The following is a 6,353-nucleotide window of genomic DNA, read 5'->3' as shown; positions in this document are numbered from 1 at the left end:
TATTTCCTTTTGTCCCTCAGATTGGCTCTAGGCATGAAAGGAAAGGAAAATGCTCATGAGATCGAGCATCCAGAATTCTATCGAGATATGGAAACCTCGTGACTCTTCCTTTTCTTTTTCAGATCGTATGCGAGATGTCTCACATACCTATCCCATTGGCTTTTGGTTTGAAACATGGTATAATGATTTATGCATGCATTTTCAAATATAATTTATTACGATTTGGAGGTTTAAACTACCTTTTCTTTTGGCAGGGCTTCCTCTGAACAAGTGGTGCATCATTCATGAGGATCGGGTCACTTGGTCCCTTTTGTCCACATCTCTATTGCCAGTCACAACATAATTTATTTCCCTTTCATATTGGCTGATCTGAACCTACGCAGAATAGAGCTTTTTCAAGAATATTTTCTCCGTCGATGTCGAGCTTTGTTGCACTGTGGATTCAACATCCTTTATCCATGCCATTTTTTAAGAGATGGAGGCTAAGGCAGCTTGGCACAGGAGTTCAGAAGTAGAGGACAACGCATGTGAGTCCGAACATTTAGACATGTTCGCGCCACATTTGCTGTCACCCCCAGGCCATAGGGAAAGGAACCCGAGCAATCAACGAAGAAGTCCTATCATGCCCTTAAGGTCGTTTTGGGTTTGAACTCACACAATGCAGAGTCCACCTCGAGTACTCGCTCTCACAAGCACCCTCAGCAGGACCTTATCCCTCATGTTCCTCTTCTTGCTAGCTTTAGTGGTGAGAATGACTTCAATCCTCTTGAGGTTTAGAGGCATGCATTTGGGAAATCATACGGAAATTTGGTCACCCTCGGCAATGGATTACGGCATAACCCAAGCGCTCATATGCTTTTCTACGAAGTCTCACCCATCCTCGTGATGCCGCCGAGTACAAGGCCATGATGGATGAGGAGATACGGAGCTATCAATCGCCCTATCTAACTGTGGTATGCCAACGTTGTCCGTTTGTGATATCTTTCATTCACTACCAAAAAAAAGAAGTATTAGGGGCTTCCTTTTAGCGGCAGAAAATATGATACGCCCATATTAATTTTTAATTAAGGGCAGAAAACCGATAGGCCCTTATTAATGATATTTTACATGCCCCCATTGAATAGGCTGGTTAAGGAGAGAAATTTTGTGCCAAAAGTTTTGGCAAACGTAACTTAAAATAAAGAGAGGTTTAAAACAAGAGCCCCTAATATTTATATCATGTTTATTAATTTTTCTTTCCGCCCCAATTATTAATAATTTTTTATTTTCTTGTTTTACATCAGCTTTTAATGCCTCAAAATCTAAGAATTATCTCTCTTCCTCTCATATAGCATCAGTCGTCTCCACTTTTCATGTCATTATAATTTAATTTGTGGGGCACTTGAAGGTACCCAAAATTTGTCTTTTTGCTTCTCTTATTTATATATAGGTTATTGAAATGACATATTCTATATGTGTTTACATGCTCATTGATATATATTATTGTAGGTCATATATAGAAATATATGATATATGAATGGGACTCTCATAGTTTATATGATTAAAGTGTTTGATGCACCCAATTAGCTTTTAAAAATTTATAATTTATGTGTTGCCTCTTTTCAATCTTGGAGATAGGGTATTGATATATTGTGTATGTATATGTGCAGTCTCTTTTCTACTGTGAATATAGTAACTGATGCTTTATGGAATTATATTTAAATATATAGTTAGATATAACTACTACATTTAATTATACATAAGTTAGGGATTGTTAGATTTAATTGCTACATGCAAGATATGGAAACATCAACATGATAGGAATTGAAAGATGGTTGGAGTAAGGGATTGTTACATTTAATTTTATCCATCATATTTGATGCATTGTCTATGTAATAGGTAAGGTATGAATAACAGTTGGGTACATTTGCATCGTTCTACACAAGAATACAAAGATAAGATGGAATTATTTTTGAATAAAGCCTTGTCCAAGTCTGCTTGTAAAGATAAGATCATATGCCCTTGTAAGAAATGTTGCAATCGTTATTATGAAGATAAGATTATTGTAGGAGGGCATCTTCTTTGGCATGGAATGGATCTCCTTTATATGACAGCTTGCTGGATGCATCATGAGGAATCTTATATCGATTCCACTGATGCAAGGCAAATGGTCTAGTTTATGAAAGAAGGTAAATGGATCCGACTGATAGTAGGGGCAAGGCATTGATCGGAGAGAATGTGGGTTCATCAAGGCATAAACTTATTTTTAAGGGTCGAACCCTGAGGCTGAACGGTATTATAAGTTGCTTGAGGATGCTGATAAGGAGTTGTACACTGGATTTAAGAAGTATAAAAAATTGGAAGCCGTTGTGAAGTTGTACCAAATCAAGTGTTTAGGAAATGTGACTAATATGGCTTTCTCGATGTTTTTAGAGGCGTGTAATGATATGTTGCCGGATGGAGTGTGTTTGCCAAAATCCTATTCTCCAGCCAAAAAGATTATTGATGCTTGCTGTAATGACTGTATGTTATTTTGGAAAGATACATCGAGCTTGAATGTGTGCTCTCGTTGTGGTGGTTCAAGATATATAGTTAATAAAGATGGAGATAGTTATGGCAAGCAAGTGTCAGCTAAAATTCTTCGATATTTTCCACAAATACCAAGATTGCATATGTCAAGGTATATTGTAGAATATATGAGATGACATGCGATTGAATGTCTGAAAGATGGATTCATGAGACACATATCAGATTCCCCATCTTGGAAGCATTTATATGCTTTATACCTTGATTTTGAGACAGAAATTCATAACATACGTTTAGGACTTGCGAGTGATGGGTTTAATCCATTTGGGAACATGAGCAATTCCTATAGCACTTGGCCTATAGTAATTTATGTGTATAATTTGCCTCTATGGATGTGCATGAAGCAACCTAATTTGTTTATGTCGTTGTTAATTCTTGGCCCTCGTGGCCCGGAAATGATATTGATGTGTATTTGAGGCCCTTGGTGAGTTAATTGAGTTGTAGGAGGTAGGTATCAGAACGTATGATGTGTTTTCCAATCAAACGTTCAACATGAACTATTAATGACTTTCCTACGTACGCCAACCTCTCAGGATGGAGTATGAAAGGGAAGCTTGCATGTTCGCATTGTAATCACAAAACACGTTTAATGCGCTTATCGAATAGTAAAAAGCATTGCTATTTGGGTCATTAATGATTTTTACCTATTAGGCATAGATTTCGAACTAATGCAATGCTATTTGATGGCAAGCGCAAGAGAGATCCAACTTCAATTTCATTAACCGAAATTAAGTGTTTAAGACAATTGTCTAATTTTTCTTTTACCTTTGGAAAAAGGCCAACTGTGGAACCTGTTATTGGACAAATAAAGAAAAGACAAAGAAGGGGTAATAATACTACAAGAAAGCCAAGAATTGGTGTTAAAACTCCATGGAAGAAAAAAAGCATATGTTTCAGTTTACCTTATTGGCAACATCTTTTGATGTGCCATAATCTAGATGTAATGCATATTGAGAAGAACGTATCTGAAAATATTTTGGGGATATTATTGGGGACCTTAGTGAAGATGAAGGATGACATTGAAGCTCGTGTAGAGCTTGAAAAAATGAAAATAAGGAAAGCTCTTCATCTTTTTCGTGAAGGAGTTAGGACTTATTTACCTCCTTCAGTTTTCTTCTTGACCAATGAAGAAAAGTATTGTCGAAAGTGCATGTTCCTGATGGGTATTCGACAAATCTTGCAAGATGTGTGAATGTAAATATGAAGAAGATATATGGTTTGAACAGCCACGACCATCATGTTTTAATGTAGCAGTTTCTTCCACTTGCAATTTGATGAGTTTTGCCTAAACCAATCACCCTTGTATTGCTTGATTTGAGTTCTATCTGTAGAATTTTATGTCTTAAAAAAGAATCTTAAACATTGTTTAAGCCGCTGAAATCTAGGGTTATATATATTGGCCCTGTGTCAAATGGAGAAAATGTTGCCTACTTCATTCTTCGATGCAATGGTCCACTTACCCATTCATTTAGTTGATGACGCTGCTACTGCAGGACCATCATGGCACGAAGACTTTTGTACGATACCATGCCGGATATGTAAGTAAATTGAATTTATAAGTACTGTTAGGCACTAGATTTATGCATATTCAATGTTTTGATCCTTTTCAAGTTGCATCCATACACAAGCTTAAGAAGATGCACAAATATTGAATTAACTAATTGTTTGCTTATTAATAGGAGCAAAAGCAAGGTCGTGCACCTGATCCTATTGAGTTTTTTTATTGGGTGCATAAGCGGTGTGATGAAAACAATAGTTGATTTGATGATGCACCAGAGCAAATCACTGTAAGTTTGATATTGAATTCTGGTTTTATGATAGCCTAACATGCTGAGAGGCCTTGCATTTTGTTAGTTTGCAATTATTAAAAATGCTTGACCAAGGACAACAATATGACATTGAATTTTACTGTTATACTATTTCTAGACAGACTACATCTTTATATTTTCTTAGGTTGTGGTTAATATACCTTCTTAAATTTCAATACAGTGGTACAAAGTATATATTATATGTTGTTTTTCCCTGAAGTTAGTATATCACCTTTGTACTGCTGAGATGTCTAGATTTCTTAATCATCATATATGCTTTGACAAAAAAAAAAAAAAAAAAAAAACACAACATTCAATTATTTGTGTAGACAATACTTAGTTATTTTTCTTACTAATCTTCGTAAAATATATTTTGGTTAGAATAAGATCTCGTAGGAATTAACACAACTAGTTATAACCCATGGTGAGGAGACTTCAGAGTTAAGGTTGCAAGCATATATAGTAGCAAGAGGTGTTGAGAGTCATGGTAGATTTCATGGTTGCAAAAATGTTGTGACACCATATATGGTGCCTTGGGTGTTACAAACTCAACCAACTTCTTCATCCCGTCGATCACGTAGAGGACAAGATTATGCTTGTTTGGAGTCTCAATTTTTAGAGCTGCAAGAAAATTATGAGAGACAACAGAAGAAGATAGAAGAGTTGAGGCATATGATATTATCCTCACATCAACAACCATTCTAGCCACCTACACATCAACAGTCTTCCTCATAAGAGTGGTCACCGTCCCAGCAGCAATGTTCATCTTCTCAGAGCGCCTCTTCCCAACAACGCTCTCCCTTCCAAAGATTAGTCATTCTCCTAGCATCACCATCTTCCCAGAGACTCTCTTCACATCAAGATTCTGCCTTATCAGCATCATCCTTATTTATATCAGCTGTCATCTCACTTGTATTATCCCCAACCATACCATCCACAACCATATCCGCTAATGCCTTATCCTCTTGGAGAATTTTCAAGGATGCTTCATGAAGAATTTTGGTAGGATTCAATGTCTTCAGATCAGAGAGCTCATCGTCCTGAATCGAGTTAGGATATTTTGCTATTATCTTCATACTTTTGGGATCGGTTTGAATGATTAGTACTTATTTCTACCTAGTACTGTTTGGTTGGCTATGTATGTTTTGGAACTATATAACTCTTTCTCTTTTGTAGTGATTTTTTTTAAAAGTTTTTAATACCTATTCTCTTCTTGCTTTGCAAATGGTTGGACTCTGCAGCAGCCCAAATAGCGAAGTTCCAGGTAATGAGCGATGAGATATGCTAAAAAATAGCGACACATGAGAACTAGATTGAAGCCTTTTATCCTAGTTCTAGACACAGCAACCCAAAGAGAAAGTCAGTGTTGGTGTGATCTGCACCATCATAGCGCGATCAATCCTTAAACCACATGTCACCATTTCAGAAGTCACGTTCGCTTCATCGCACGCTTTCGAAGTTGCTTGAGTTTCAATCTGTTAGGATTGATGCCGAGATTATGGCCGGTCGTCTTCTCCTATGCAGTGTGGAACTCAGTGATCGCCCATGGTGTTGCTGTTGGGGTTAGTTTTCATGGATCTTTGTAGGTTCTTTTGCCTTTTGAAAAATAAATATGTAGTTATTGCCATCTTTTATATTAGGAAGTACATATTTCCTTGCTCTTGCATCTTGTTTTTTTTTTCTTTTTTGCTATGTGGTATTAATGTTCATCTATTATTTTCTCTTCACTTTGTTCAGTTGCAAGATTTTTAATTTCTGCATGTCTCATTTCCTTTTTATTATTATTGAGGTTTCGTTTTGGCCAATAGTTTCCATCTTGTTTAGCATTCAAACAAAATATTATTTTATTTTGTGGTGTTGGTTGCGAGGATCTTTCATTTGTTTGTCAATCTTGAAGTACCATAGCAGCCAGTTTAGTAGTTACAAGATGTTTTTGCTGTGAAGCAGTTCCTGAGTAGTTGGTGTTCTTCAATCACTGTA

The 6,353-nt window shown here is 36.5% G+C and overlaps 1 pseudogene across 1 annotated transcript; it reads left to right on the top strand.

Annotated features, from left to right (window-relative positions):
- Positions 1 to 1,758: 1,758 nt before the first annotated feature.
- Positions 1,759 to 6,116, top strand: LOC148920895 (uncharacterized; annotated as a pseudogene). Its single transcript, XR_016122597.1, has 3 exons — positions 1,759 to 4,103; positions 4,245 to 4,352; positions 5,615 to 6,116. The product of XR_016122597.1 is annotated as an uncharacterized LOC148920895 (transcript).
- The last annotated feature ends 237 nt before the right edge of the window (positions 6,117 to 6,353 follow it).

Source organism: Prunus mume, linkage group LG1, assembly GCF_029339155.1.
Source record: "Prunus mume cultivar Tortuosa linkage group LG1, ASM2933915v1, whole genome shotgun sequence".
NCBI lineage: Eukaryota > Viridiplantae > Streptophyta > Magnoliopsida > Rosales > Rosaceae > Prunus > Prunus mume.
This window is presented reverse-complemented; position numbering and strand designations above follow the sequence as displayed.